Genomic DNA, 11308 nt, shown 5'->3' with positions numbered 1-11308 from the left:
AGCCACCGAGCCATTCCCCAACAGCAGCACGCACGCCAGTCACCGTTCAGCCGCTGTAAGGGAAGGTAGTGCGCGTCGCTGCTCCGGGACCTGCTACACGAGGTGCCTTCCCAGCCTGTGACGCTCGAACAGCAGGAGGGCTGGACCGCGCCGGTGTGAGTGCCATCCCGCAGGTTGAGTGCGCCGGTGAAGGGCGTGAGTGCGCGTGTGTGAGGCGCGACGCTGAGGCGAGGGCGGTGCCATACCTGTCTCGAGGCTCCCAGAGAACCTGTGTGGCGTAGGTCAGGCGTGCCGGCGGGGCTGCAGGCGCCGCGGCCCGCCACCACCACCCGTTCCGCCAGTAATCTGAGCCGCCACGAGCCCCGTCCAGGCGTGCAGGGGCCGCCGGGCTGCCTGCGTCAGGAGGGCTGCTGTCACCCGACCAAGCTGCCAACACGGGTAGTATACGCCGCCGCCCACAGGGCCAGCCAGGGCGGGAGATGATGGGCGTGGGTGGGGCATGACCCAAGGGCGGCACCCACCCCGGGGGCCGCGGGAGGCACCCTCGCTCACCCTCCTCTTCTTCCTTCTCCTTGTCGTCACCGCCATCACCGCAGACACCACCCAGGGTGAGTGACGCCAATTTTGGCTGGTCCTTACTACTACTACTACTACTACTACTACTACTACTACTACTACTACTACTACTACTACTACTACTACCACCACCACCACCACCACCACCACCATCGCCACCACAACTGAACTACTGCAACACCTCAACGCACCACTCACTTTCCCTCACCACTACCATTACCCACCACCATCATCACGACCACCTCCACCCCAACATGAATCACTGGCGAGGGGGCACCGTCATGGAGACTCACGGGGCGCGGGGAATACTAAGTGCCACGGGAAGCCACTTGGCAGACGCGCGGGGAGAGTGGCGCCACGGGACACGGGAGTTGCTGCGTGCCGCCCTGCCTCTGCCTCCTCAGGGCTTGACGTAACCTTCCCGAAGCCTTGACCCTCTGCCAGGCTCGTAACTCAGGAGAGGGAGGCGAGCACAGCGGGGAGCGGAGAGCAGAGACAGGAAGCAGAACGCGGAGAATATAGAGGCATGTGGGAGGGGAAAAAAGACGAAGAAAAAGAAGGAAAAAAGTAAAAAGTAAATATCAAGAGTTTAGATAAAAGAAAATGTACGTGAAAAATTTAGAAGGATGAGGAGGGAATTACTCTACAGAATACGCAGAAAGGAAAAAAAGACGACGAAAAATAGAACATAATATAAATAAAAGAATGTAGATAAAATAATATACAGTACAGACTAAGGGAAAAAAAGGAAAGGAAAAAGAAAACAAAGTAAATATGAATGATGTAGATAAAGGGTATAGGGAGGAAATTACTCGTAGGGTACAGACTTAGTAGAAAAAAAAGAAGGGAAAAGTAAGAAAATTATGAGGGATGTTTGGAAAATTATTGTCTTCTGTCTGTTTTTCTTTTGTATTAATATTTTTTATTTTTCTTCTACTTTATTATTTGTCTCCTTTGTGTCATTATTAAAATAAAATAAAAAAACTGAAGGGAAATTAATGTTTTTGGCTTCCCTTTTTCTCTTTCTATTATTATTCTTTCGAGTTTTCTTTTTCTTTTTTTGCCATTTATCTCTTTTTCATGATTTATTTTATTATCTTTCTATAACGTGTATTTACTTATTCACTGTCTTTTACTCACCGTTATTTACTTTCTTTTATTAATTTCTTTTCCATTTACCTGCTTTTCCTCTGTGTATATTGTCTGTCCTGTGTTATCTCCTCCCATTTTTTGTGTTGTTGTTGCTGTTATTGTTGTTGTTCATCAATTATATCAGTTATTATCCCTGTTCTTGTATTTAGCTTTCATATTTTCTCTCAGTTACTCATCCTACTCTTATTACTCTGATATTGAAACACTCTTATTTACATTATTCACTATTCTATTCTCATACTCAAAGATACATACACTCATACCTAAACTCAAGCCAGTACCTGTATTTAGCCTTTATATTTCCTTCAATTACTCATCTTATTCTTACTACACCTATACTCAGAAACTCCTATTTACTTTACTGTTCTTATACACGCATTTTTAAACTCATCCTTGTATCTGTCACACCTCACCTGCATAGAGTGTGTCATGTTACTGTCTTCTTCCTTACCTTGACCTCACTTGGCCTTGCTCAGTGCTTACACGTGGCACTTGGTGGGGGTACGCAGTGCATGGACGAGAGAGAGAGAGAGAGAGAGAGAGAGAGAGAGAGAGAGAGAGAGAGAGAGAGAGAGAGAGAGAGAGTGTGTGTAAGACGAAAACAGTTATTGCTATTCATATAACGAAACAAACCCCAAATGACTAAGCCCACATGACGAACAAAATCATAAGTGACTAAGCAAATTGCAAATGAGTAACTAAAAACATATGACTATATAAACCCAGTGCATCTGAAATAAAACCCATATAACAAAATAAAACAAAAAATATGACAAAGGGAGATTGTAACGTATAAAGGAAGGGAAAAAAAATGTTATAGAGGAATTGATAAACATGAAACAAGGAAAAGGAAAATTAAAGGAATGCGTTTTAGAAAGAAAGAGGATTTGCAGAATAGAGTAAAAAAAAAAGGAAGAAAGAACGAAAGATATGAAAGAAGAAAAAGGAGAAAGGGGAATAGGAAAGAATGTTCTCTTGATACGCGATGAGGAAGAATAGAATGGACATGCAGAATAGAGAATAAGAAAGAAAGAAATAAAGAAAGGAAGAGGAAAACAGGAAAGAATGTGACGTACGACGAGTAAGAATAGAAAATGATTTACAGAATAAGGAAAATGAGAGAAAGAAAAGACGAAAAGAAATGAATGTGATACACGATAAGGAAGGATAAGGAGGATTTGCAAATAAGGAAAAAGAAAGAAAGAAAGAACAGGAAAGAATGTGATGTAATATATAATGAAAGAAACATGGAGGAAGATAATAGGAAAGAAGGGGAAGAGAAAAAGAGAGGAGGAGATTAAGTGACTTCCGTAAAGAGATTATAAGAGAAAAAAGAAAAGGAGGAGGAAAGAAGATTTAGATAACGTAAAGAGAATGAAAATTTGTAAGATAATAATTTGAATGTTATAAAAGAGAAGAAAGAAAGAAAAGGAGAAGACGACGACGGAGGAGGAGGAGGAGGAGGAGGAGGAGGAGACAAGATCATGAACAGAGTGAAAGAGACACACAAAAGTATTTAGTGAAATTAACAGATAAAAAAGAAAAGTAATGCAACATAATGAACAGAGAGAGAGAGAGAGAGAGAGAGAGAGAGAGAGAGAGAGAGAGAGAGAGAGAGAGAGAGAATACCATGACATGAGAAAAAAAAAGAAAAGTTAAAAGAAAAAGAGAAGAAGAGAAAGCAGGAGGAAGAAGAAGGAAAGTTCAAATGAAAAAAATAGAAGAAAAAGAAGAAAGAAGGAAAGAAAATATGAAAAGTATGAAAACAGAAGAATGGAAAATAAAGAAAACAAAGTGAAGAAAACGAAACAACAAGGACAACAATACCAGCACCATCACCACCACCACCACCACCACCACCACCACCACCACCACCACCACCATCAACAACAAACCCAAAAAGACTAAAAAAAAAAAAAAAAATTAAACATCAGCTCTATGAAAATGAGAGGACAAGGAGGAGGAAACGTGAGATGAAAGGAGGACAATTATGAGCCAGAGGACGAGAGCCAGACGGAAAGGAGGCGTTCATTTGGTTCCTGGTGCCTTGGTGACTCAAAGGACGCCAGTGATATCCTTATGGGCACTGCCAGGACAGGAAGAGAGGGGGCTGTGGGGCGTGGAAGGGCGGACAGGAAGGCGGCAGAGCTTAGAAGTATCCTGTGGGAGGCGCTGGTGGTGGTCGTGTGTGGTGGTCGTGGTAACCTTAAACTGATTAGGTGATGAAAAGCAGGTGGTGGTGATGGTGGTGGTGAATGGCGTTTCTGTTGGTTTTTGGTTTCTAAGGTGGTGGTGGTGGTGGTGGTGGTGGGTTGGGAAGTGTCTCTCCCAACTGGTAGATGAAAAGCAGGAATAGTGGTAGTGGTAGTTTTAGTAGTAGTGGTGGTTAGATATTATAAAGTAAATTTTAGTAATAATGTTGGTTGGTATATTTTTCTCTCTTTGATATCAGAAGGTTGTGGTGGTGGTAGTGGTGATGGTAGTAGTAGTGATAGGCAGGTAAATGATGCAAATTTTGGTAGTAATGTTGGTTGATATATATTTTCTCACTCTGAAAATATAATTAAGCTTTATGTGAACGTGATTTATAGTTATGGTGATGGTGGTAGTGGTGATGGTGGTGGTGGTGATGGTGAAGGGGAAAACGTGTAATAGAGTCCAGTTATTAGTGGTGATTCCGGTGATTGTGGTGATGATGGTGGTGATTTGATGCTGGGGTTTGGTCTTAATGACGATGGTGATGATGGTGATGATAGCGGTGATCAAGAGGAGAGGGAAAAACAAATGTATCTTTCTCACTATTTCTCCCTTTTAATTATCGAACGTTATCAATAGAGTGAGAGAAAAAGAAAAAAGAAAGAAGGAAAGAAGGAAAAAAGAACAGAAAGAAGAAAAAGAAAGGAAACATATAGAAGAGGGAAAGAAAGAGAATAAAGTAACATTCAAAAAGTTGAAAAGAAAAAAAAAGGAGGGAAAGAATGAACGAAAAGAACAAAGAGGAAAAAAAGGAAACACAGAATAAAGAAAAGAAAGAGAAGAAAGTAATATAGAAAGAAAGAAAAGAAAAGAAAGAGAAAACACAACCTAGTCATCCCTCAAATCACAGCAACAAATATCGGAGCAACAATAACAAGAGTGATAAGGACCATATTCTGAAACACCTCAGCGACACACCTCCACTACATTCAGAAATGCTTTATAGTTCAAGTTACACAGGTTCTTAAAGGTTTTAGGTTAAGTTAGATTAGGTTAGGTTCTAAGTTTTATGGTCTAGTGACAGATTAACAAGATTTCTACATTATTAACAGGAGAAACACTCTTGAGGACCCAGCTAATTATCTCTATAACCTTTGAAAACAGTCGTTGAGAAATAGCGAGACGTTTCAAAATGCGGGCCATAGTACCGGCAATGATAATAGTAACGCTGCCGGTGGCGGTGACGGCGGCGGTGCGAGGGAGTTAGCGGCGGCGGGACTGACCTTAAGTACTGATGACAGAGCGGCGTCCCTTGCCCTTATGTGTATGTGTACGTGCGTGTGAGGAGTTACTGTGACGTCAGGGGGTCTGGCTACCATCACCTGTCCCCTCATGAGGTCAGGGGGAGCCTCGCCAGATGACCAGAGCCTGTGGAAGGAGGGGTACAGGAGGAGGTACAGAGGAAGGGATGCAGGACACAGTAAGGCTGGCCAGGGAAGGAGTAGGGGACGTGAGGTGCATGCTCAGTGCTTGAGATAAACGCCTGATTGAATGGAGGAATAGAAGCCGGAGTAGAGTTGAATTAAGTCGGTTTTTTCCTGCTGTGTTTGGCTGCTAGTGGTATTTGACTCTTTGAATGGAGGGAGAGAAGCAGGAGCAGAGTTGAATTAACCCATTTAATTGCTATTGATACACCTTCCCTTAATTTCTTATCACTTTGATACATTTTTACTTGCTCTTCAGTCACCTTCAGTCTTTAAACTGGGTAGAAATTGCAAAATTTATTCCTTTCCATTCCCTTCGTTCTTGTAGATGCTTACAGAGATCTCATGCATTACTTCTGGTGGTGTTAATTGTTTCGTGTCGCAGTGAAAGAGTTAAGGCGGTGATTACCTGATGTGTTTGGCAAATAGGGGTGTTTTACCCTTGTACTGCTTTGCTCCTATTTTGGTAACATTCTCAACAGTATAGAAATAGAATTTGCATGGATAAATAGAGTAAAGAGAGAATAAAAGACTGATTTCGTTCGCTCCAGCCTCCATAAATATTTAATGTGATTTAGTACGAAAATAAGTGTCTGGGAAGTTGTAAGACACGATAGGGAAAGAATAACTAGCAGGATGGTTATGATGATAATTGTATATTTGGCAAGTGGTGATACGCTTACACTACCAGATTATTTTGGCTAGATTGATGTTGTGATTATATGTATTATGTAGGTGGTGATGGGATGCGTTGATAGCTACGTACACAGGTAGATGGGTAGATAGGTAGGTAGATGAGTGGATAAGATAAGTAGATTAGAATTTCTGAGCACACACACACACACACACACACACACACACACACACACACACACACACACACACACACACACACACACACACACACCAAGACAAAGAAAAATACCCAAAAACACAAGACATACAAACAATCCCTGAAACACACACACACGCACGCACACACACACGCACACACATACCCAGGCAGTGACACTTGGGCACATAAGGCAAGGGACAGACGGGACACATGCGAGACAAAGCACCCATGACACTTAGTGAACGCCACGACACATGACAAGCAGCCAGAAAGCGTACGAGTCAAGGGCACCCAGTGAGGAGGAGGTGGAGGAGGAGGAGAAGGAGGAGGAGGAGGTAAAAAAAGAAATGCCTGTCCTCTCAAGGTTCATATGATCTGATGTAACTCTAAGTGGATGTGACGGCGCTGTGACGGAGATGTGACGAGATTCTGAACGTTGGTGACGCGTGTCTGGTACTTGGTTTGTGTGTGTGTGTGTGTGTGTGTGTGTGTGTGTGTGTGTGACGTGTAACTTGTTGGGAATGTGACGTAATGTGACGGTAATAGTAAATCTGACGTTTTTTTTGTGACTTCTGGTAAATTTTGTTAGGATTGTGACGTGCGCTAACTTTGTAGGCCATTAGTGTGACGTTTAACTTGTGCAGAGAATGTGACGCTACTCTCTAAACCTGTGACGGGGACGCTGTATGGACTGTGACGCTAACCCCGTGACTCTTGATGACGTGGTAGGTGACGTAATGTAACGCTTCTACTCCTGGACTTGTGACGGACACTCTTGAAGTCACATAGCACACACTTATTCAAGGATGTGGGGACATGGCGAGAATATATCGTAGTATTTTTTGGTTAGGATAGTTTTCATTAGGTTAAGTTAGGTTATGTGTCTTAACAGGTATTAGCACGTGACGCAGGGAATAGCGGAGTGTGACGCACTGTGTTTTGTGCAAGAGTGACGCCTCGTGACGATAAAGACGATGAGAGGTGCCCTTCAGAACTTGACGTGATGCGGCGGGACGGGACGATGCCAGAGAGAGTGAGAGAGAGAGAGAGAGAGAGAGAGAGAGAGAGAGAGAGAGAGAGAGAGAGAGAGAGAGAGAGAGAGAGAGAGAGAGAGAGAGAGAGAGAGAGAGGGGTGTAACGAAATTAATCTGAAATACGGGAACAAACAAGGGTGGTTTCTGTTTTTTTTTTTTTTTTTTTTTTTTGCTGTCTCTTGAATCTTCTGTTTTCTTTCCCCCTCCCCCTTTTTTTTTTTTCCCTCTTCCTGAACTTAATCCCTTTTCTATCCTTTTCTCCTCTTCTTTTCTTCGCTTCCTATCATTATCTCTATCATCCTTTTACTTTCCCCTTTTCTTTTCTCCTTTCCTCATCTTTTCCTTCTCCTTCATGCCCTTCTTCTCCTTACTTTCATTCTTATTCTCTCCCTTTTTCATCTCTTACTCTCCCCTTTCCTCTCCGTTGCCTAGAAGCTCATCCATTACCACTGCCGCCCTTTCTCCTCGCCCTCACCCTTTTCGTCACTCAGAGGGCGCCACCAAAAAGCCGCGGCGGGTCCTGCTCGCGACACCTCCCCTTGACTGATAGCGGCCGGGCAGGGAAGACTCGTCCCCTCCCTGCCGACTATCAAAGCTTGTGTTTATCACCGTCTAAACTTAGTTCCTGGCAGGGGTGGGGAAACCAGGTGCAGAGGTGGCCCTTGACTCCCCCGCCTATACCCCATTCTCCTCTCTCTCTCTCTCTCTCTCTCTCTCTCTCTCTCTCTCTCTGTCGCTGTCTCGTTTTTCTTTCTTTTTTCTTCATCTGTTTGTCTTTTATCTCCCTCATCTCCCGATTTCTCTCTCTCTCTCTCTCTCTCTCTCTCTCTCTCTGTCGCTGTCTCGTTTTCTTTCTTTTTTCTCTCATCTGTTTGTCTTTTATCTCTCTCATCTCTCTCTCTCTCTCTCTCTCTCTCTCTCTCTCTCTCTCTCTCTCTCTCTCTCTCTCTCTCTCTCTCTCTCTCTCTCTCTCTCTCGTCTCGTCTGTCTGTCTGTCTGTCTGTCTGTCTGTCTGTCTGTCTGTCTTCTTTCCCCTCTTCCTAGAAATGCTCTTGTTTTTCTTATTTTTTTTCTTTTCTCTTTCGTTAATTTTTTCTCTTTTCTTTTTGTTCTTGTTCTTTTTTTATGGCTTGGCTTCCGGTGACTTCCGTTTGTGTTTCATGTTATTTGTTGTTCGTTTTCTTTTTTTTTCTCGTTTTGTTTTCCTTTCAATAGTTTTTCGTTTTCTTTGTGACTATTGTATGTGTGTGTGTGAGAGAGAGAGAGAGAGAGAGAGAGAGAGAGAGAGAGAGAGAGAGAGAGAGAGAGAGAGAGAGAGAGAAATGAAGGGAAATGCTACTGATATGATACTTTACAGGTGAAAGTGTATAAAAAAATGAAAAATAACGAACAAAATGAAAACACAATATAAAGTGAAAAGGAAGAACGAAAAAAAAAAAAAAACACGATGGGCGATATCTTAAGCGTGGACAAAGAAAATAAACAAACAAATATAAGAAAAAAAAAGCTGAATAAACGATGCTTTCTTACGTAAATAAGCAAAAAAACAAAAGAAAAATGAGAGAGAGAGAGAGAGAGAGAGAGAGAGAGAGAGAGAGAGAGAGAGAGAGAGAGAGAGCAGTACCTACATATAGTGGTTCAAATTCAGGCCTGTTCGAACACGTATTATAAGTAAATGAAACTGCTTCGAAAAACATCTCTGAACTTTTTTTTAAGTAATTATTATTATTATTATTATTATTATTATTATTATTATTATTATTATTATTATTATTATTATTATTATTATTATTATTTTATTTATTTTTTATTTATCTATTTATTTATTTATTTATTTTTTTTTTTTTTATAGTAATGAGCTGAGAAGGTGCGAGTGTTCTTGGGGATTCGAAGGGCCTTTACCTGTGATTATTCCTGAGGTACTTCTGCAGGTGTGGGTCTCGTTGTACAGGTGTGAGGGTAACTAACAAGGGATTACAGGTACAGGTGATCGGAAAAGATTTTTGGAAGGGTATTTTTGACTCTTTTTTTTTTATGTATCTTATTCTATTTAACTTACTTATTATTATTTTTTTATTTATTTTGTTTTTTTTTATTCATTTATTTGTGTGGTTGTTTTTTCTCTTCATTTTTTTTATTTATCTTTTTTATTATTGATGTATTATTTATTTATCTTTATTCAGTTACTCATTTATTTGTTTGTTTCGTCTGTTTATTTTTGGGCATTTGGATGACTCGTGAAAGTTGAATAAAAAAAAGAAAAAAACAAGAAATTCACGTGTGTCCTTTTATTTATTCGTCCTTATTTATTCACTTTTTTTATTTTGTATTTTTAGGTCAGAAAAAAATTTGGTGTGTGTGTGTGTGTGTGTGTGTGTGTGTATTTTTCGGAGGGAGAGTGTTGAAAAATCATCTTGTAGAATTGGCAATGTGTGTGTGTGTGTGTGTGTGTGTGTGTGTGTGTGTGTGTAAGATGAGGGACATGAACGAGATCTTGTTTAAAGTCTTTTTATATCGAGGCTGAAGGTGTGTGTTTTCTTAGTATCTGTGTGTGTGTGTGTGTGTGTGTGTGTGTATGTGTGTGTGTGTGTGTGTGTGTGTGTGTGTGTGTGTGTGTGGGTGGGTGTGTGTGGGTGTATGGATGACTTCCTGACAGATTGTGGGTGATGTGGAGGCGAAGATGTGGATGTACCGACGAATCAATTAAACAACACAACAAACCCTTAAATACACTTGTGCTATGTACTAACATGATGGAGTGACCTTGTAGGGGTGTGTATGTGAGGTGGAGGCATTGTGGAGGCGTGGTGGAGGTGTGGGTGGAGAGGTGAGGCTGCTACGGTCAAACACTGCCGGATAGGTAAACAATTTTGCCCATTGTTGACATCTGAGTCGGTGAGGTGACGGGGAGGAGGGCACCAGAACACACGCCTTACTTCTCCCCTTCACAAAATATGCAATCCCTCTTCCCTCCTGAAGTTCCCCCTCTCTCCTTTCCTCCCTCCTTCCTCCCCTACTGCTTACCTTCTTCTCTTTCCTCCTCATTCCTTTCTTCCACCTATTTCCGCCTTAGTTTCTTTCTTTCAAAATTGATGATTTTCCTTCAGTTCTTCTTGTTTTCTTTCCTGTGTTTCCTGCTTCACTTTGTTTTTTCTTCTTCCCTTTTTCTTCTCATTCCTTTCCTCCACCTATTTCCTTCTTCGTTTTTTCTCCTTTCAAAAACTACTATTCTCCTTTAATTCTTAATTGATTTTTTCTTCCCTTTTATTTTTCTCTTTTGCCACCCTTCTTCCCTTTCCTCTTTGTTTTCTTTCCTGATTCACTTCCTGCCTTCCTTCATTCCTTTCCTCCACGCACTTCCCCCTTCGTTTCTTTCTCTCAAAAACCTAGGATTCTCTAATTCTTCCTTCCGTTTCTTGCTTTCCTGTTTCTCCTCTTCCCTTTCCTCCTCATTCCTTTCCTTCACCTACTTCCCTCTTAGTTTCTTTCTTACAAAACCTGTGATTCTCTAATTCTTCCTTTCCTTATTTTCCTGCCTTCCTCTTTCTTCTTTCCTCCCTTCATTTTTTTTTCCTCATTTCTTTGATCCCAACACTTCCTTTCTCTTTCTCTCCTTCCCTCGTCCAAACTCCACGAGTCTTTTTCTACTCATTGTCAACCATTCTTCCCTTTTCAAAACTCTCATCTCTCTTATGTGCCTTCAGAAAACTCCTCCCGACCTTTCCTCTTCCCTCTAGACCCTCCCTCCCTCTTCTCACGCTTTCCTCTCCTTCTTTTGGTCCTTGAAAACATAAGTGACGTGTTGATATTTTGATACAAATGGTCGTTTCGTGTTTTCGAGAATTCTGATCTTTTGTTTTTTTCTTCCCCAGGAGATGGCTGGTGCTGTAGCCTCGCCCCTCAGCCCTGCCGCGCCGCCTGCTACAGGGTGAGTGCGTGGTTCATATTCAGAAACGCCTTGCTCTCTCACCACGACTATTTCCCAAGGCCACTGAGATGATTAACCGGTTCTTCAAGACTGTCCCTCCTCT

The 11308-nt window shown here is 41.9% G+C and overlaps 1 protein-coding gene across 1 annotated transcript in view; it reads left to right on the top strand.

Moving 5' to 3' along the window:
* Window positions 1-18: 18 nt before the first annotated feature.
* Window positions 19-11308, top strand: part of LOC135108183 (reversion-inducing cysteine-rich protein with Kazal motifs-like) — a 32804-nt gene continuing 21514 nt past the window's right edge. Inside the window, 2 exon segments of the mRNA XM_064018957.1 lie at window positions 19-608; window positions 11150-11205. The gene's annotated coding sequence lies outside the window, so the exon portion shown is untranslated.

This window comes from Scylla paramamosain, chromosome 16, assembly GCF_035594125.1.
Source record: "Scylla paramamosain isolate STU-SP2022 chromosome 16, ASM3559412v1, whole genome shotgun sequence".
In the NCBI taxonomy this organism is placed as follows: domain Eukaryota; kingdom Metazoa; phylum Arthropoda; class Malacostraca; order Decapoda; family Portunidae; genus Scylla; species Scylla paramamosain.
Note: the sequence above shows the minus strand (reverse complement) of the source record. Positions and strands in the feature narration are given on the sequence as shown.